The following is a 22,472-nucleotide window of genomic DNA, read 5'->3' as shown; positions in this document are numbered from 1 at the left end:
TAGTTAGCTATGATCTAGTTTTTCTGTGTTGAATTTGCTATCTAATTTATTACAACTATTGTTATAAATTTCTGCTATCGGACTTCTGTAGTTATATCAAATCCAATAATAATTGTCATACAAACATTGCAAAATCTGATTTTGTTCCCGTTAGAGTCTTTTTGCCTTTCTCTATAGAAAGGTATAAGAATTGCTGGAAAAACCGACTTTCGAACGGAGCCTCGGAGTGTTATATACCATTCGACTCAGTTCGACGAGATCGGAAAATGTCTGTGTGTGTGCACTTTTCGAAGATATTTGAACGCGCTCAATTTTCTCAGAAATGGCTTGAACCGGTTTTAACAAACTTGGGCTCGTTTGAAAGTTGCTGTCGGGCCATTGATCAAGTTCGAAGATCAAATGGTTGTGACTTTTGGTTCCAGATATATGATGGTATATGTGACGTAACCGACAAAACACGTTGATTTTTACCGCTCTTATATATATATATATATATATATATATATATATATATATATATATATATATATATATATATATATATATATATATATATATATATATATATATAAGGTGCCAAAATTTTGGGATTTCATGAGACTGTTATGAAAGAAGAGAAAGGCATTATCACACCACTAGGTGGATTAAGAAGGGTTTTTTTTTGTAAATTTAGTTTTGTAGATCTGTGGAAGGAAGGAGCAGTTTTGTTTTCAAAACACATTTTCATCCCATCAATTAATTTATTTGCGTGTAATGAATGAATTGAATTACATTTGCTCTCCAGAAACAATTTATACAAATAAAACGATTCAAATATCTTTCGGATGCTCAATGCATGTAGAAGTAGGATCGATCACCCATCATATTTTTAGAATCCGGAAATGAAAAAGTTGAAGAAGGCTTTTTGAATATATTCACTCAATGAAAACTTACCGCCAGGAATAAGTATTATCCTATTTTGTGCACAACAATCAATTTGCACCATTATTTTTTGCTCCACAAATCTAGAAATTTTCACAGATTTACGTCCGAAAATGATGTTATTTGACAGATCTGTATTTCTGCTGAATATTTTTTTGGCGATGACCACTGAAATTCTTCATTATTTTTTATTAATTTTCCGAATATTGGTAAAACGTCGTCAACTGAGTTCGTCAAGAGAAATGACATTTCACACAGTTCTCCGTGTCAGTAAATGTATCGTAAATTTTACATAGGATTTTCCGATATTCAGTAGTTCCGTAGATAGATGACCGTAAGTTGGATAAATTTTACGTATCTTTCAGTAAAAATAATATTTTACAGATCGTTGCCGCAAAAATTATTACCGAACACAAAAATAGAATTTGTTTGTGTATAAGAAACTGCATCAAAGTTTGTTGTTCTGTCGGGTGAACATTTACGTATGAGTACCTGTTCCTAAAGAAAACGGGCTGTTCAGAATCTGAATCTGAAATCTGAGAATTTGTTCAATTTTTCCTTAACAGAAGAATTTCACACTAATTTTTTGTGATATATCCTGTTTTGGGCTAAAGCGAATGTGTGCCGAATTTCGTTGATAGTAGGTTAAGTAATTAGAAAAATAATGGAGAAAATCGTTAACCACATAGTCATAGGTTGACAATTCCAAAACCATAAATTCGAACAATTAATTTTTGGACCAGACGAAGTTCGACGGGTCAGCTAGTATCATCGATAGAATTTATAGATGAACGCGTGCTGGGTTAAGACACACAACAAAATACAAATCGACAGCTGGTTCTGCCTTCTACTAACAACGTATATTTCAATAATAATTATTTTCTCCAAAGACTGATTTCCAGCGACACAACACAACAACAACAAAAAATGCACAACCAAAACAAAAACAAAGCATACACATTCATTACCGTACAGTTCCGGTCGGCACCGAAAAAAAAACACTTCCCCACCCATTCATTGTGTCTGAAGGCCACACCGTAAGACTGCTGCCGACCGACCGTCCGACCGACCGTTACACGCATGAGAAACTAGGTCCAGTTTTGCCCGTGAAAAGCAGAAAATTGAAACTGGCCGGACTGCGGTCGGCTATGACCCGAGGGGGGTGGAAGCCGTAGGCGATGCTATAAATTTCACTCGTCTCATTTAGAGGTACCGCGGCGATGATTGGTTACTGCTAGGGAATCACGATGGCCGACTTGAACCTACCGCCAGCGTTGAACAATCAAGCTTAGTTCTTGATCTTTGGCCGCATTTCCTATCAATTTCCGTTTTGTTGTTTTTCGAATCAGCGGCCAACCGACTTTCAACCAGCAATCCTGAATCAAAATCTTGATAAAAGAAAATTTATTAATTTTTTTTTTCTTTTCTCTACTTTCCTTTACAGGTAATTCCTTCCTTCGATAATTGCCTCCGTGGTCCATCATAATAGCATACTGGGAAAATCACTTGTGCCGGTGTGTGCCGTAAAGTAGCTGAAGTCCCGGGTAGAGAGAGAGAGAGAGAGAGAGAGAGCTTTGAAGAGAAATCATACGAGGTCAGGCGTGGTCCGACTCGCACCGGAAGATAGATTGGCTCATAGGTACTTTATGAAGGTATTAATTCTATTTAATTTGCGGAAAAATTGCGGCTCGAAGATGAATGAGTAAAAGCTTAGTCATTTTTTGTTTTCTGAATCAAAGTATTCTTGTATTCACTCAAAAGGTGCGGAAGAAAAGAAAGCCGGTTGTTCGTGACACTGTCAGTTTATCGCAAAAAGTATGCCAAATATGTGGGCGAACTCATTTAATATGGATACGAAGATTTTTAATGTGAACGGGAAAAGGGAAAAACATTTATATGTCACAAATTTAGAGTGCCTAAAGCATTCGATCGGGCAACGCTTCCTCAACTTTTTTTTCTTTTTATTTTTCGACGAGACCGAGTTTCGAGTGCCAAAATGCTCGGATCGTTTTGCATTGATCGTCGTATCATCATCTCATCGGAAGACTACTTAAAAATATTATTTCTCTTCTGCTGCTGATGATGATGATGATGATGGTCGGCTTTCGCTTCTATAGGTTTTCCATTTGCTTTTGGATCGAAAAAACAACCGCGACGAATTGGCAATTAATCGGCGGCTTCCTATTGAAAACGGGCAACCGAACGGCAAACTCCGACCGAGTCTAACAAATAACCAACGCTTTCGGCGATCGTGAGTCGATCATCAAAATCAAAAATGATGACGGTCGCTTCCACGGGGAAAAGTTTAATGGTTTTTTGTGGTTCAAATCTAAAATTTCTTCCACTGTCTTCATACGCTAGTGCAGTGCTGAAGTTGATAACCATTTGGAAGTATTACTTCAAAATCTTATTCCATTATTTAAAATTAAATGATTGTAATTTTTGGCGAACTTAGTAAATGTACAGTGGTCCGACACGAGCAATTACCGAGACAAACATATACCCTGACTGGCGTTTTAGAGTGTCTATAACGAGATTCAGAGTGGCGAAATGGTAGTGCAGGTTCGAGCCCTGTCTCTGAACGTATCAACAATCTGTAATCATCTTTTCTGTAAGTTTGCCGTTCATTTGGCTTCTCCAATCTATGTTTCCGCTCAGTCATTGCAGAAACTTAATTGAAGGAAATTTTATTTTGAACAACTTTCCTGAAAAAAACCACATCAATTTTTCGGAGTAAAAGTACACAGAAAAAGTGGCGGGGGGAGTGGGTAATGTCACAGCCATAACTGGAGAACGTGAATTCGAATAAAATTGACATGCTTTTTCCACACTTCCAAATATAGATACAACAAAAATATGAATTTTACAGGTGACATAATTCAATTAACGATTCAATTCATAACTACTTAACTTGTCAAATGACGCAATATTCCATTCGCACAGAATTTTACAGGCCCCGAAAGTAATTTGCACTCGGTTATCAAGTGCCGCTGTATGGATTTATATGTTTCAATTATTCATTAAGGGGCGGGTAGGGTCTAACACTTTTGAAAAATCTTTCATTATTTTCATTACATTTTCTTATAGTAAAACATTTCAAAAATTTTCTGTGAAATTTTCAAGTCTATTGGAACGAGACTCTGGAAGTTATGGACCTTTATCTATGGCTATCTCATTCTACGAAGAAGCAAGAGCTCGGCGCACAGCCCCAAGATTTCTACTTTGATTGACTTTGAAACCTGTCATAACATTTTTGAAATGTTTCATTATAATAAATTATAAATGAAAATATATGATTTTTTAAAAATGTTAGACCCTACGGACTCCCTGGAGTAATTATTTATTTCCACTGATTTCATAGACAAAAAACTTTAAACGCGTTTTCCTCGAAAGCAGGTTTTGAAAGTCCTTGTCCATCGTCATTCAAAAACTACTGCACCAATTTTTTTCAAATTTTGCACAAACTTTCTACATATAAAAAACCAGATCCCAACGTTTCCCTTTTCGTTGTTTGTTACTTTGGGGAGCTACAAAATGGCGGATTTTCTCGTAAAAAATCGTAGTTTTCACTTTGAACAACCACCAAAAATTCAGAAAAAAATCAAACAGAAACGTTGGGGTCTAGAAAAACTTCTTCTCTAACTATGCTGTGTTCATTTGTTCACTTCTGATTAGTCTGAGCTGAGATTCAGCGAACACCGCAAATCATGATTTTTAAGAAGCGTTCTCGAAAATACCTCTTCATCGACTCTTTTCAATTTTTCCACGAAAAAATTACAAAATGATATGTGCTTCTGTGGCTTAGGCGATTAAATGGCGTGCTTTGTGCTCGAATGTTTGACGGTTCAAGTCGCGTTGTTACTGTCGATCTTTCGAAAACTGACCAATTCTACAAAAGATATGTTGTATCAGCGATTCTTACAAAATTAGTCAAGTTTTCGAATAAAAACATGACTGTAGGTACGAAACATGATCACCTATCTTGTAACAAAATCCAAATTAAAATAAAAAATTGGGTTTTTTTTCTGCAAGTCGACTTAAAATTTTTAAATTCGATTTTTTTCAGTGTTGGAGTCGATTTTGATTTTTTCCGTGTTTTTATTCGTACACTTCACTAATTTTTTAAAACTTACTAATACAACATTTTTTTTGTAGAATTTGTCAGCTTTTAACTACAGCCATTTGAAAAAAATAGTAAAGAAAGTTTGGCCCTTTTCGAATGACAGTTTAAAGACTGCCCCAGAAAGTATGTACGCACTTTTATTTCGCTGTAAATAATTCACAAGTGTTAGATATTCAAATTTTATTCGATATACTGATAATATTAAACTACAACAACAGAATATTATTCTCAACATTTGCTACTTAGCCATTGTAGACTAGCTGGCGCACCTTCTTGCGAACGTTCCTCATTAAATTCCGTACAGACTTTTTGACGAGAAGTTTTGACACTTTTTTCCAATCTTTTTCGAACTGTTGAATGGTTTCGGCTGCCGAGACATGTTTCCTAAGCTTCGTTAATGCCCAAAATTCCTCAATTGGTCGAAGTTGTTTTCAATTTGGTGGATTCATGTCTTTTGGGACAAAAGTGAGATTTTTGGTAGTATACCATTCTACCATTGATTTCGAGTAGTGGCAAGAAGCAAGATCTGGCCAGAAGACAACAGGATCCTTGTGGCTTCGAATCATGGGTAGAAGTCGTTTTTGTAAACATTCCTTGATGTATATTTCGCTGTTCATTAAAGCAGTTGTGATGAAGGGTTTCGAAATCTTTCCGCAGCTACAAATTGCTTGCCAGACCATAGCTTTCTTACCAAATTTCTCGACTTCAATCGATGTCTCGGACTGGTTTAACACTTGCCCTTCTCGCACCGTATAATATTGTAGTCCCGGTAAGGATTTGTAATCGAGTTTCACGTAGGTTTCGTCGTCCAATTTCCAGCAAGATTCGTATTGTACAGCTTTCGAACCCTCGGCCTGATCGATGCTTCTTGTTTCGGACTACGTTTTGGTTTTTTCTGCTTCTTATAGATTCGAAGATTCAAACGTTCTTTAGCACGAAGAACATTTGACTTCGAAGTGCCCACTTTTTTGGCCACATCCCGAACTGAAACCTCCTTCTTTTGCTCGAACGCCTTCAGTATACAAATGAGGGTTAGCGGGACCTTTTTTTCGAACCGTTTTCGCTTTATCCTCAAAGGTGTTATCCTCACCGAACTTCCTGATTGCATTTCGCACGGCTTTTTCACTTACTCCTTCCATTTTTGCTATCTTTCTCAGTCAAAGTCCGCGTTCTGCGCACCATTTGTGCACAATTTTTCGACGTTGTTCTGCTGAAAGTCCACGCATTTCGAAACAAACTAATGAAAACGAATAAACAACTGCACAAGTGGTTAGAGAAGAGTGTAAACAACAGGACGCATCCATAAAAATTGACCGATTCTGAACCAGCGGTTTTTGGTTACGTCAATACTTTCTGGGACAGTGTTTACAACATCTTTTTTGTAGAATTTGTCAGCTTTTGACTACAGCCATATGAAAAAAAAATGGTAAAGAAAGTTTGGCCCTTTTAGAATGACAGTTTAGTTTATTTTATTATTTTTATTTTTTTTGAAAAACAAGGTATGCGCGAAATTTGTCCTCAAAACAGAAATTTCGGGATAACACCTGATCTCGACGTTTCATGCACTTCTAAGAAAAAACAACGAAACCCGATAGCTTTGAAAACTTCGCCTAAAAACCGCTTAACTTCGAAAATCGAAAATCCGCGTGAAAAAAACGCATAAAAAACCGCGTAAAAAAAGACCTCTTCGTTTTATTGAAAAAAAAAACGGTGGTCTCAACATTACTAAACATTTGTCTTACAATGTTTTTGATTTGTATCAACATGTAAGGAAATACTTTCTGAAAATGTCAATAATTTGTTATTAATTTTGGTCTCGCATCTATATCCTAACCATTTTAATAGAGTCATGAACATTTTAAGCAAAGCGAGAACGCAAATTTTTGAAGTTTCACGGTTATGTAAAACTGTGTAATCGTGAGAAAGTCAGGTAAGCTTTTTTTTAAGCATGAAATCGAATCACGAAGTCCTTAGTACTCGATGCACAAAAATGAGCGTCGTATTTCACAAAAATTTCTATTGAAGAACATGTGAAATTCTGTGATTTCAAAATTACATGCCTTAAAATCGAGTGAAACAAAAAAACACGAAAGATCGATAGCAACAGCGCGATTCGAACCGTGAAACATTAGATCACAAAGCACGCCAGTTAATCGACTGAGCCATAGAAGCACATAATGAATAATTGATACATATAAATCTATACAGCGGCACTTGGTAACCGAGTGCAAATTACACTCGGAGCCTTTAAAATTATGTACGAATGGAATATTGCGTTCTGAATTGTATCGTTTATAGAATTATGTCAACTGCGAAAATTCATAATTTTTTTCTGTGCTACATTTAGACATCGCCGGTTTTGTGATCGCGCTCGATGGATGAAGTATTTTTATCACGCGTATATTAAGTAATAAATTTCGCAACGACTTAACAACGTATTCATATGATGAATATGGAATTAAGCTTTATTGCTCAACTGGGTGACACATACGATTTGAATGCGTTAGGCGTTGGATGCGTCTGGTGTTCTTCGAACAACATTTTCGCAAAAGGAACAAAGAAAGGGAATCGTTAAGTGTTAAGTTAAGTCTTCTCACACATACGGGTGCAGATGAGAAATCTGTGCAATTAATTTTACAATTAATCTAGTATCCCAATAAATAGAATCAAAACGCTTGGTTCGATAATTGTTGTTACATTGATTGATTCAACAACGCGTGGATGGTTTTGTTAGATTGTATTTGACAAACTAAATATGGCTGTTTTTTTATGTTGTTAGTTATGAAAGAGCTTGCTTGGATCTTCATTGTAATGACCCAATCCGTTCTGTTTCGACCATCAACCGAAATCAATACAACCGTCTCTATTAGTGCCCTCGCCATTTGCTGACACTTCGCTGAAGTCGGTCGCGCGCGCGCCCGTCTAAAAAGTCATTTATTAATAGCTCATTAATCATCGTTTTTATTCGCTTGTCTACTTGTACTACTCGATGCTTGCTGGGCCCGTGAGGTATGATTAAGCTTCCACTCTGACGGCTCTAGCTTTCGGTAAGTCAGACCACCGCGCCATCATCCAAGTGTTGGCCAAGCTCTCACATTACGGCACCGTAGGTTGTGACCGAAAACGGAACCGTTCTCCTGCTTCATCTCTGCGTTCAATTCGTGTACCGAGTTGCGACTTGCGAGTACTCCTTTTTTGCTGGGCAATGAACAATGTAAGAATGATTGCTTTTCGGTGTTCAACTTATGGATTAGTGCTAAAACGCATCAGTCGTTTACACTATGTTTAATGACCTGTTTTACACGCAACGATGCAACGGCAGAGATCACCGTAGACATTTGAAGGTTCAGTGAAACATTGAAAACGTCGTGGAAATCTAGTAGAAAAAAAATGTACCTTCCAACCTATAAGAACTTTTGTAGAATATGTAGAGTTCCTAAAACGAAACCCGAACACTCAACAGCACTGATTTGTCGACGACACTGCAGATTTGGCTGTCGGATTCTACCGCAGAGCATATAATTATAATTTATGACTGCGTTCGTACATTCTGCTTTCGAGCATTAATGACATGACCCGGTGCGCTTTCGGTCGGTCTGAACCGAGAGTATGATTACAGTATTGTACTAGGCAACAGTCGTATTGCATGGCATGCTTAGTTATGGGCGAAACTGACGGCAAGGACGGGAATAGTCGGTAGTTTTCAAACAGTAATTGTTTACATTTCACAAAGAGGTGGCGGTACACACTGCTTCGTTCCGTCCGATTAGTAATAACCAACCGCGCGCGTACGGGCCTGGGCCCGTAGCTTAGCCAGATGACGAAGTGTTGGAAACTACGAGAGACAAGACGAAAATGACACCCTCTGAAAAAGGTCGACATCGGAGGTACTCGTTTACAGTGTAAAACTCGCTTTAAGGTTTTTAGGTTTCCCATTCAGGCCTGCAGGGACGCACTTGGTTTTGTTCAGACATTGGTTTCACGGCACAGAACTTCACCGGCAGCTGTTACTGCTAGCAATGCACATTTTTGCATGTCCCGGCAATTACGCCCTTCTCTTTGCCCCGGTGATCTATCGTCCATATTAAAGTGATTGACTTCTGAACTTTCGTGCGGAGTGCTGAGGTTAGTTAATTTGTATGTTTGGACTGTGGTTGTCCTGCAGTTTGTACTATTCTTCCTTCCTTAGCTATGCGCTTATTTTTTGGAAAATGATCACCGTGTTGTGTTGCGACTTGACCTCAATCGTTAGAGGTTTTACTACTACCGTGGAGTTTGAAGAAAATTAAATAGCAATGCTTTTTAACTAAGCGGTGCTTCTCAGGTCATCTTAAATGTTATGTATAACGTCTCGTTAGTTTAATTTTGATTCGAATTTTTCGACTTCTATATGTGACCTAAAGACTGTCCCAGAAAGTATGGACGCAATCAAAAACCGCTGCCATTTCGCAATGGTTCAGAATCTGTCAATTCTTATGGCTGCGTCTTGTTGTTTACACTCTTCTCTAACCATTTGTGCAGCTGTTTATTCGTTTTCATTAGTTTGTTTCGAAATGCGTGGACCGCATTTCTATAAACAGAAAATGGGTAGAAAAAAAGGTCCTGCTAACCCTCAGTTGGATAAACGTATACTGAAGGCGTTCGAGCAAAAGAAGGAGGTTTCAATTCGGGATGTGGCCAAAAAAGTGGGCACTTCGAAGTCAAATGTTCTTCGTGCTAAAGAACGTTTGAATCTTCGAACCTATAAGAAGCATAAACAATCAAAACGTAGTCCAAAACAAGAAGCATCGATCAGGCCGAGGGTTCGAAAGCTGTACAATACGATTGTTGCTGGAAATTTGAACTGCATAATCATGGACGACGAAACCTACGTGAAACTCGATTACAAATCCTTGTGGGGACTACAATATTATACGGTGCGAGAAGGGCAAGTGTTAAACCAGTCCAAGACATCGATTGAAGTCGAAAAATTTGGTAAGAAAGCTATGGTCTGGCAAGCAATTTGTAGCTGCGGTAAGATTTCGAAACTCTTCATCACCACTGCTTCAATGAACAGCGAAATATACATCAAGGAATGTTTACAAAAACGATTTCTACCCATGATTCGAAGCCACAAGGATCCTGTTGTGTTCTGGCCAGATCTTGCTTCTTGTCACTACTCGAAATCAACGGTAGAATGGTATACTACCAAAAATGTCACTCTCGTCCCAAAAGACATGAATCCACCAAATTGCCCACAACTTCGACCAATTGGGGAATTTTGGGCATTAACGAAGGCACATCTTAGGAAACATGTCTCGGCAGCCGAAATCATTCAACAGTTCGAAAAAGATTGGAAAAAAGTGTCAAAACTTGTCGCCAAGAAGTCTGTACGGAATTTAATGAGGAACGTTCGCAAGAAGGTGCGCCAGCTAGTCTACAATGGCTAAGTGGCAAATGTTGAGAATAATATTCTGTTGTTGTAGTCTAATATTATCAGTATATCGAATAAAATTTGAATATCTAACACTTGTGAATTATTTACAGCAAAATCAAAGTGCATCCATATTTTCTGGGATAGTCTTTATAGTAACGCGAAAATCTCGAAGCGAATGCACCTAATTTCATCTTACCCCGAAAGACAATCTATCGAACAGAGACAGCAGATCTCACTCTAACTAATGGTATTAGTTGGAAGTATATGAGATGACTACTGGAGCCGTTACCCTACAACTTATCATTGTGTTACCACTGAATTTCATTAATATCCCGAAGATAACGGTCCGATTTCAACAAACTTTTATTATGTAGTATTATTTTGGGACAGTTTCGACTGGATTCTATTTGAATGTAGATTTGTTTATCGGCTATGCAGTCAATACTGGATCAAAACGATTTTTTTTGTTTTAACACCAAGCGTTTCGACGCTACTGGTTTGCGTCTTTTTCAGGGGAACTGTATTTGAAAATAGACGTTACAAGCTATGTTAGACTAATCACAATTTTGAAAAGACTTACAAAAGCAGGTATTCCTCGTCAAAAACACTCTTGTAGGTGTCAATAGGCACGCGGTGGAGATTCAGATTCAGATCTTGGTCCAGAATGGAATTCTAGAAATCAGTTCTGAAATTCAGTTTTATGATCCAAGACCAGTTTTTTTTTAATTTCTAGAATCCAGATCTAATGTTTAGTTCATTGTCCAGAGTCCAAGGTCGGAATCGAGTTCCAGAACTCTAGACCTGAAACCGAATTTCAGAATTTGATTCTATGCCTAGATCTGGACTGGGAACACAAATTCGGATATTAATTTTGTACTGAATACTGGAACTGAAATTGATGTCCAGACCAGAACTCAGTTCAAAAATTCCTATCCGGAATTCTGAATTTAATTTCAAAAACTGAGTTCTTAACATGGAATTATGGAACTTTGGACCTAAATCCAGGATGAGAATTCAGATCCAAATTTTGGTTGTATTTCCTGAATTCAGTTCGAAAATGCATTGAAAAATCCAGGTTCGGAATTCAGTTGCAGCGCTACAAATTGGTTCCAAAACTCAATTCCAAAATTAGAGAAGTGTAACTGGAATCAAGAACTAGATTCTAAAAATTTTTATTCGAAATTCCGGAACGCTTCTAGGACTGAATTTCTGAACTGAATTCTGGATCCAATTTTGAATTTTGGATCGGAATTCTATAACTAAAATTTAGCTGCAGACCACAATCCAAGTCCACAGCTCAGTGCTAGGATTCAGTTTCGGAATTGAGTTCCAGAATTTAACATTGAAATTGAGTTTCACCAGTTTAGTGAAAATCCTAAATAATTTGATTTGCTTCATGCACTTTTCGCTGTGCGAAAATCCTTCGAGAAAAATGTTCAGAACTGTGTTAAATATCGTAGAGAATTCCACAATTTGGTCCTTCCAAAAGGTAGAAATGAATCCTGTACAGCATCTTGATAGATTCTTTTAATGAAATATGAAAATCCGAAATGAGATAATCGACGTCAAAAGTTTCACAATTCACACAATCGATCAACTATCAATTCGAATTCGAAAGTATAAAGAAATCGTGTCAGTTTTATCCGTATTCACGACATCCAGTTATGTCTCGGACATTACACACCCGTACTTTTTTATTACTTTGGGGAGGTTTTACAGCTACAAATTTTTTTCGTGAAAAATCGTAGTTTTCACTTTAAACAACCACCAAAAATTTAAAAAATCAAACAGAAACGTTGGTGTTTGGAAAAAAACATCAACTATAACTATGCTGCTTTAACTCGTTGACTTCTGATAAGTCTGCGCTGAGATACAGTGGATACCGTAAATCATGATTTCTAAGAAGCGTCCTCAAAATACTCCTTCATCGGTCTATTTCTTGGTATTTTTCTATGAAAAAAATTTTAAAAAATGTTCGAATAGTGATAAATGTAAATGTATTAAATAAACAAAAACTCAAATTAAAAGCCTTATGGCCCCACACAAAATTGAAAAAAATTTCCGATTCCGACCTTTGATTCAGGTTTTTTTTTTAATTCAAACCGTCACAGAAAACGACGATACCAAATATTTTTTAAAAATTCTCAAAGTTGGGCTCAAAACTATTCTAATTTGTTCGTCATGTTAATTCAAGACCATGTGAACCGTTTTGGGACTATGCTGCTTCCTGAATACCGGTTTCGGAAGTACCGAAGATGATGATCAAAAAGCGAAACTCTCACGGAATGGCTAATAAATTTTAACACATTTAGATTCGAAGGATTAATTTTCAGTGGTTTCATTCAATTTTTTCCTTCCGATTCGACTTGACGTTTCGAAATTACAGAAAAATGAGTGACTGAAATTTCAAACCATCACTTAAAACAACGGTTAAAAGTTTGAATATTCATGCAAAATTACTTGCGGATTGAGAAAAAAATAAGGTAACATCTCACTGTTTTTTTAAATTTAATTTATTGTGAAATTGTGTGCCAAAAAATTGACAGGAACACACAAGTAAAATTGTCTTGTTTTGTATATCTAAGCACCATTATTTGCTGTATCAAACCAGAATTTCTTTCGCAATAATTTTAATTATAAAAATCCTTTTAGTTGGGTTTGACGTAAAGTCGCCATTACTAAGTTCAGTTTTGTAATGACTAAGTGGAAACATGTATTGGAGAAGCCAAATGAATGATAACTCACAGAAAAGATATTGTCGTGAATACGACTTACTTTACTATGGGGCGCCTTTTCAAAATTCACCCTATACAAGAATGGGCACAAATTTATCGCGAATATCTCTTGATGTACTTAATCCAACAACATAATTTCTTCTACAAGCTGTCGGAAATATGATCAGGAATTTGTGAGCAAACTTCCAACAATGTTAGATAATCAGAAATAACTGAAAAACAAAGTTTTCCAAAACTTTTGGAAATAATGAGGAAAGTTCATCACGCTTGCATGCCTTTTTCGCACCCGGACGACGGTTTTGAGGTAGTCAGGCACATATCAGATCCGATTATCTACTGGACGAGTAAAAAAGGTAAAATTTGATTGAAAACTCAAAAACAGTATTTACACAATTTGGCCCATTGAATGCCAGACATTTATGCCGTACGGCATTTTGATTTTCACTAAAATACTTAAATCCGAAAGTAAATCATCGAAATCAAAGTTCTGTATGTTGTTATTTAGAACAATAATTGTATATCCAAAGAATTATGCGAAATTTTACTTTATTATACTGTATACGGCACATTTTTCAACCAGTTGTAGTAGAACCAAATACAAATTAGTATTTGGTAAAACTTTCTGCTAATTTGCTATATAAAATGCATAGCACCGACCCAGAAACCATTCATAGAAGGTTCTTTTCAGAACCACCATTATTTTATCATAAAGAACTATACTAGTTATTTCGTAAAATTTAATTTAGTGTCAATTTGTTTAATGTAACTAATCTGTACTTTAGTTTAGGTGTATCGTTTCAAATTCTATTAGTGAAAAGGGGGAAAGCTTGCACAATTCACACAATCGATCAACTAATTGATATTCGGAAGTATAAAGAAAAAGTGTCAGTTTTATTCGTATTTACGACATCCAGTTATGTCTCTGACATTACTCACTCGTACTTTTTTTTTGGAAAATGATACGCTCAGAGACAGGACTCGAACCTGCGTTCTTATGCAATCCGTGCATACGCGTTCACCATTTCCGCCACCTTGAGTTGTGGTAGACCGTTGTTCGATATACGTTTACCAAACCCAGTTTTGCGATAGACAGTTAACGTCTGAATCTTGTTATGTTGTCGGAGAACGCAAAAACATTAGGTTTCCATACTTTCGTTGAAACGATAGATGAAATGACTGTTGTTTTGTTTTATCGTTTTGGAAAAAAATGGACATTGTTTATGGTTTCAATCGACAGATTTACTATCACAGAACATAATAGAAAAATTCGAAAGTCACACTCAGCCATTTATATGACTTTCTAAACTACTGTAGACACCAAAGAGTCAACATGTTTAGAAAATTAGTTAGACAAACCAAAAGATTCTGTCATATGGTTTCCATTGTGAAGCAAATTAATTTCAATTTCGGCTGCATTTCTCGTTGCATCAGGTGAAAATCGCGTGACTATCTTTCGGCTTCTGGTGACATAGAATTGTGTCATCTATTGCATGATTGCATGAAGGAACCATGGCCTACATCTGCCTCGTTTACCACAGCTAAAAACGTTCCCGTATGGAACAAAAAATGTATCATCAAGGTCTTCGTTTCAGTTTTGCAATTCGATTTTGTTGCTATTGATTTCACCTTTAACAACTTTTACATCCTTTTCTAAACCCATAATCTACACAGTTGTAAATTTGTTTTTTTTTTGCATACACCGAAATTGGAAGCTTCAAACTGAAAAATCAATGCATTTTATTTCAATTTTTCACCAGTGATAAAATTCAATCAAATTTTCGATTGCACTGATGATTTTAATTTGTTTTCAGTGTGATATAGGTATGATTAAACAAATTCCTTTTGAAAGAGGTGCATCGAAAACGATTGTCTGAAGCACGCAAACCACACTCGAACACTTCTCACCACAAAGCAGCAGCGAATGGTAAATCACAGCCGACTTGGTCTCTTTTCCCGCGTTCGGCGTGTGTCAGTGCCTAGCTCTGACGGTGAATAGTCATCACAGGGATCGCAGTATCATAGGCGAACTAATTTGAGTAAACGCATATGTATGCTATAAATCCGCCCTCACTTGGAACACCCACTTTTGCCTACTGAAGCCCAACCACGAGAGTGACACGGTGAAGCCTCTGTTCGAATGCAGTTCTGCACCATTTTCGTTAAATCCATCCGTTGAAGCTTTTTTATTTTTTTTTCTTCATTCAAATGCATGGCGCTAGGCAATCAACCGAGCGAACGAGCGAGCGAAAAAAAGTACACTTAATTTACTTTCTACATCCATGGCGGCAGCCCTGAGCAGAGCACAATAACAGCCGGAATCCGCTTGAATGCAGAGGATTGTTTACCGACCCTCCTAAACGGTTGGCTTTGATTCGTTCAAGTTCGAAATCGGCTGCCGAGTTGCTTGCGGCGGCCGCTCAGTTCGGCTTGCTGGAAAGTGAAATTTCTCCACAATTAACTCTCGTGAAATGACAAATGGGCAATAGGAGATGTGATTTTTGATTGGGTTCTGCGTGTGATGGTTCATTATGATTTTTTTTCTCCAGCATTTTATTTTTTACTCGATGCTACGAAGCACAAGTCGTATTGCGTGTGCCGCGTTATTGAAAATGAAACTGCGACTCAGGCTGCTGGCGCAATGAATTCCATTCGTCAAACTCAGATTTGCAAGTTTGAAATTGTGATTGAAAATACCGGTTATCATTGTCATGATTAAAATGACAATTATTGTTATTATTATTGAACATCACGGTCGTATATGCGTTACTTGCGGAATGTATTTTATTCGTGACGCGTACTTCCACTTTTCTTAGTTTTAAACCTGCTGAACTAAGTGGCAGTGTGATAGATTGTGTGATTGGTATAATGCAGACATTGGAATAACAACACTACTGAATTCTGAGAAATATTTATTTGATAGTTTGAAATTAACTATGTTTATCGATAAGTCAACTGATAGACAATTGATATCACCTATGATCGAACGGATTAAGTTCGGTTACAACTTTTATTTGGAAAATACTAAAGTGATTTCTCGAATGGATACAACTGAAGAGATTCGATCTTTTTTAAATATTTTTTGATGTTAGAATAATATTTTGATAGCTATCAAAAACCGTAGAACATATTCGATAATGAATTCAGAACACCATCTAACAAAAGACATAAAAATGACGAATTGGCTTAATATCCATAGCAATATACTGTCTTGATTTTACGGAATACTCCCCTGTACACATCTATTTTAACACCTTAACCCCTTAACGCTCAAGGGAAATATGTTTCCCTTCTAACGGGTGATTTTTTAAGAGCTTGAGAACTTTTTTAAACAATAAAACGCATAAAATTTGCAAAATCTCATCGGTTCTTTATTTTAAACGTTAGATTGGTATATGACATTTACTTTTTGAAGATAATTTCATTTAAATGTTGACCGCGGCTGCGTCTTAGGTGGTCCATTCGGAAAATCCGCTTTTTTATCGACAAATTTTGTTCAGCGATGAGGCTCATTTCTGGTTGAATGGCTACGTAAATAAGCAAAATTGCCGCATTTGGAGTGAAGAGCAACCAGAATCCGTTCAAGAACTGCCCATGCATCCCGAAAAATGCACTGTTTGGTGTGGTTTGTACGCTGGTGGAATCATTGGACCGTATTTTTTCAAAGATGCTGTTGGACGCAACGTTACAGTGAATGGCGATCGCTATCGTTCGATGCTAACAAACTTTTTGTTGCCAAAAATGGAAGAACTGAACTTGGTTGACATGTGGTTTCAACAAGATGGCGCTACATGTCACACAGCTCGCGATTCTATGGCCATTTTGAGGGAAAACTTCGGAGAACAATTCATCTCAAGAAATGGACCGGTAAGTTGGCCACCAAGATCATGCGATTTGACGCCTTTAGACTATTTTTTGTGGGGCTACGTCAAGTCTAAAGTCTACAGAAATAAGCCAGTAACTATTCCAGCTTTGGAAGACAACATTTCCGAAGAAATTCGGGCTATTCCGGCCGAAATGCTCGAAAAAGTTGCCCAAAATTGGACTTTCCGAATGGACCACCTAAGACGCAGCCGCGGTCAACATTTAAATGAAATTATCTTCAAAAAGTAAATGTCATGTACCAATCTAACGTTTAAAATAAAGAACCGATGAGATTTTGCAAATTTTATGCGTTTTATTGTTTAAAAAAGTTCTCAAGCTCTTAAAAAATCACCCTGTATAAAAATCGTCATAGATTCTTAGATTGCTATTAAATCGATGTTTTTTCTTTTACTGAATGTTAAAGAAAACTTATTTCTAAGACGACAAATGTGTTTCTGAACGAACAAGTAAAAAGAACTATCAATCTTTATTGCACTAAAAAAGTTTGTGCAAAATAACGTAAAGAAAATAGAACACATAATAAATGTGTTATGTGCAACGTCCACAAGCACATACATGAAATCGTTTCGTAGAATGCCATAACTAACTATTTATTTTACTATTTAAAGCTATTAAAGCAATAAATTAAATTAATAATAAACCCAACTCTTCTTTTATTTATTTCTAAGAATCATAGGGAAAAATATTTCCCTTGAAATTATAGGAAACAATAGCTAAAATATTGTCTTGTACTGATATATTTCACCCTGCAAATCTTATGGTCGTGAAAGAGTTAATTAATTTATTTGAAAGGTATACTATATTTAAGTATAACATCTTAATCCAAACGGTTTATAGGAAAAAAAATGTAAAGTTATTCAGCGGTTTTCAACAAAAACATATGCAAAATTTTGATATATGCATGTGAATTCAATAGTAGGACCACAAGAATGTTGATATCAATGTCGAAGAAGGAGCAGTTGGCAATAGTAAAATTCCATTAGATCTGAGCTTTAAGAACAGATAGACTATTAACTACAATCATGTAATGATTTTAAAAATCTATATCAGCCGAATTTCCCGAAACAATTTCAGGGTTCACATTGTTTTCTGTATGATATCTGTATCCTAGGCGATTAGCTCTAAGATTGGAGAATACAGAACTAATTGAGTTAATTATTTCTGTATTTAAAAGCCTGAATGTTATTGGTAGGTTATCTGAATCAAAGTCTGTTCGAGTGATTAGTACACTGCAAATGTTAATTTTGTCTGCTAAAACCAGATAAACTGTAGAACGATTTCTTATAGAAGATAAATTAGTTGCAAATTTTGGAAGTAATACTGGTTAGAAACCAGCGGAGAGTTCAAAATAAAGAACTGCTTTCAAATCATTTTTTTTTTGTTATTCCACGAGAGATGCTTAGCATCTGGAACCCACAAGGAAAATATAAATAAACCGATATTCGTTTTTGAAAATTTCATTTGATTAATTTGTTTATCAACGCATTGACGAGCAGGTACATTAGAAAAAAAGTGATTTAGAAGAGCCAGGTATAGCAGCAAGAAGGTTTTGCCAAATTTTAGATATATGTTCATCTAAATATTTGGCAACTCTGCTAACTTAAGCTTGTTGTCTTCATAAATTCCGACAGTTCTTAAACGTTTTAGAATTGCTGGAAAAACCGACTTTCGAACGGAACCTCGGAGTCCCATAGTGTTGTATACCGTTCGACTCAGTTCGACGAGATCGGAAAATGTGTGTGCGCACTTTTCGAAGATATTTTTACCGCTCAATTTTCTCAGAGATGACTGGACCGATTACAACAAACTCGTTTGATAGCTACTGTTGGACTATTGATCAAGTTCGAAGATCAAATGGCTGTGACTTTTAGTTCCGGAGATGTGATGGTATAAATGACGTAACCGACAAAACACGCTGATTTTTACCGCTCTTCGGACAGGGGTGAGGGGTGCTGCCCAGCGGTTAAAGTTTGAAAATTTTCGATCTTGATAAAGCATCCGAAATCGAAAATTTTTGTTGATGCCAAAAATCTTAAAATTGCATGAAACGTCGAGATTTTTTTGAGAAAATCGACTTTCTGGGACTTTTATATTTTCAAGTCCCAGAAAGTCGATCGAAAAATTTTTTTTTTTTGGATTTCGGAAATTTCATGAACTCTATGGTGATTTTTCAAGAAGTGTTCATATCAACTTACTGTATAAAATTCGACTATTGCTTGTGAATTTTTCATACGTTGGTTGTGTAGTGTTTTTAGTCATCAATCCGTTGTTTTTGGACAATTAATCTCACCGATGCTTGCTGATTCCAATCAGCAACCGTCGCATTTGACAAAATTAACCACGCCATTACAGTCGCTAAGTTGGACGGATTGGACTTTGTTTCCAACATGCTGCGTTAGTTTCGTTCACACCTCAATAACCATCGATTAACAATCAAGATAGATGACTCCTTTTCCAAAGAGTTTATCGCTTCATCTGGTATTCCACAAGGCAGCCATCTCGGACCACTGATCCTCCTCTTGTACTTTAACGATGTGAATCTTTCTTTGGAATGTCGACGTTTATCTTCCGCTGATGATCTCATGCTTGTTCGTAGCAACGAAGATACCGTTTTCCTCCAACAAAAAAATGATTTTTTTTACGTTGTGTGAGGTATACCGAATGGCTTTGAACATTGACAAGTGCTCAATTTTCACGTTTATATGTAAACATAATAAGATACAACTACTGCCTGGGTTAATCAGTGGTCAACAGAACCACATGTGTTAAGGATCTCGGTGTAATTTCAGACTAGCAATTGTATTTCAAGCAGCATATCAACTTTATTGTAGCAAAAGAATCTCGGTGTTTAGAATTTGTAATGAGAGCAGCAAAACATTTGGCAGACATCTACTGCTTAAAGTCCCTGTATAGCTAACTCATTCGTACAACGCTTATTACTTCAAATGCGCCCACCAAATCGTTCGATGCAAGGGATTAGCCCGGGGTGACGGTTCAATGCATATGACGGTGGTATTACAAGCCAGTTGTCGTATGTTCCAGCCCCGACCTGAAAGAATTCTTAGAGTCAATAGGATCGTAGTACTTGCCATGCAATGATTCTGAATGCTAATAATCGGCTGCGAAGTCTGTTGAAACCGACAGGTCAAATTCCTCAAAAGGAATGTAATGCTAAGACTTTAGATTCCTTCGATTTGCTCTTCGACAGCTACCTTGGAATAATCCTTACGAGCTGTTTTGTTCGTAATATTAACCAATATTGATAGATCGTATTGGATCTGCTTTTGAATTGTAGATCATATTTCAACTGAATGTAACTGGGGTAAAACGATACAACAAGTTTGCTGCTGTCATTAAAACTATATGCAATCGATTGGTTATACTTTTTTACATCAGAAACACTCTATTCGCTCTTCTGCAAGTACGTCGGTTTTATTTTATATAATTAAACTTGAATACAATACAGTACAAAAAGGGATATTGGAGTAAAATGAACATGATAACGTTTCGACAGGCCCTTCTAAATACACGGAATTGATTTACTGACTATTTTACACCAAAAAAGTGCTTTGTGGTCAGCTGTATCATGCCTCCAAAAAAATTGTCGCGTTTTTGATCCATTTTTCCCCACTGTGCATTGAGCAACAATAAAATTTTTCTATAGTTTTTTACGAGGATTACTTATTCCCCGCGTAAAAAAAGACCTCAGTTGCAATAAAAAAATTAAAAATGAGAAAATATACAGATGGTGCTATCCAAAAAAGACTCTTTTGATTGCATTTGTTTTTGTTTGTGAGAAGATTGAAAAACTGTTATTTTTCTAACTCATTTAAATCATGTGTGTCCAAAATATGATAAGTGATATTGGAAAGAAATGTTCGACCGATGACATCGAAACCAAATCGGAATTTTGTTGTTGCTTTTTTTGATTAAAAGTGCAAAAACAGTCCTTTATTTTGAATTCTCAACATTATTATACCATTAACACGGTTCTTAGATAAATTAGTTTTCTGCGTTCAGATATTGAAAGACTAATGCTTTAGAGCAACCGTTGATTTAGGTTATCTCTTCATGTGTTTGTATATGCAGGGTAGTTTAATTGGCAAAATCATTTCCCCGGTTAGGAGCTAGGAACGGGTTCGAGTCCCGTCTCTGCGGTAATATTTTCGCGGTTTTCATTACATAGTTGCTTTTGCATGTCATTTTTCTAATTTGTTTCCCTCGTTAGATAGTGATCAAATTTAAAATTATTTGCATTCAAACGCAAAGGTTTCAAAAGACAATTTTTGGTCGAAATAGATCTAGTTCGCAGGTTTGCTCTCTGAGAATTTGCCCTTTGGTAGGTCCAAGTGTACATCCACAATTGAGAATAGGGAGTCACTTGATTATGGAAAATAATTGTTCCCAGCAAAATTTCAAGGAATTCATTTTTTGGGACACTAATTATACAACAGGTTTTTACCAAATCCATCATGTTGAGGTCCGAGGCGGTCGCCTCACTGCGGTTCTGCCGAGAAACAATGTACAATTGTTCCCGAAGCCGCCCAACAAAGACCACCTATAGTTTGTTACAATTACACCCCATCAAAAGGTGAAACAATTTCGAGTCAAGAAAAACTCATTTGAATAGTTCAACTTGTCTGGAAGCCGAACGAACGAATGTGAGTAAGGTGCTTGGCAATCGCGTGACTTCCTTCAGCGCGGCGGTGACTTCGGCGAAGGCTGTCATCACTTGGACGCCCACCCCCCCCCCCCCCCCCCCCCCCCCACCCGTTGAGGCGTTGATTTGCCTGGCTGCCCGTCCGTCTGTTTGAATAATCGTAATAGAGCACAACACGTTTCACCGAGACTTGACGTGGAAGATCAACCTGTAGCTTCTGGTGCGCTGAGGTACAAATTGCCTCTAGCCAAGTTCGTTGCCAGCATGTGACACATGTTTGTTCACGTAATACAACAATAATCACTGAAGTCATGTGAACATCGCAATGCGACAAACTGACTGGAGTCATGTTTCGCATTAGCCCGATTCACCTCCAATATATCCCAACCTCACGGACAGTACGCCGCCGTCAACGAAGAAACTTGAAAGTTGTTCCGCGTTTAGGCCCGTGAGATCTGCCGGTCTAATGACATGGAATCATGTGTAAAACAATCGTTTACCATGATGATTCTAATACTGTTCGTAAAGTCATCATGTCATGTGAGCAGCAGTTTTATTATGTTGATGATGATAAACATCAAAGCAACCATTGCATAATGGTTTTCGTCGGTTGAATGACAGAATAAGTTTTTCCCTTCTCGAAGAAAAATGTTTTTTTTTTGTCGTTTGCAGAATGTAATGTTCAACCATTTTTTAGCAAGCATTTGGAACAATTAAAAATTTTCCATGTCAGTA

The 22,472-nt window shown here is 36.9% G+C and overlaps 1 protein-coding gene across 2 annotated transcripts in view; it reads left to right on the top strand.

Moving 5' to 3' along the window:
* Window positions 1-22,472, top strand: part of LOC131438211 (uncharacterized) — a 290,745-nt gene that overhangs the window by 125,694 nt on the left and 142,579 nt on the right. Inside the window, exon 3 of one of the 2 annotated variants that reach the window (XM_058608080.1) lies at window positions 2,366-2,560. The gene's annotated coding sequence lies outside the window, so the exon portion shown is untranslated. Of the gene's footprint in view, window positions 1-2,365; window positions 2,574-22,472 lie in introns of both variants that reach the window. The other variant, XM_058608079.1, reaches the window with a different exon arrangement.

The sequence above is a fragment of the Malaya genurostris genome, chromosome 3 (genome assembly GCF_030247185.1).
Source record: "Malaya genurostris strain Urasoe2022 chromosome 3, Malgen_1.1, whole genome shotgun sequence".
Taxonomy (NCBI): Eukaryota; Metazoa; Arthropoda; class Insecta; order Diptera; family Culicidae; genus Malaya; species Malaya genurostris.
The sequence above is the reverse complement of the archived record's forward strand: the minus strand, read 5'-3'. Positions and strand labels throughout refer to the sequence as shown.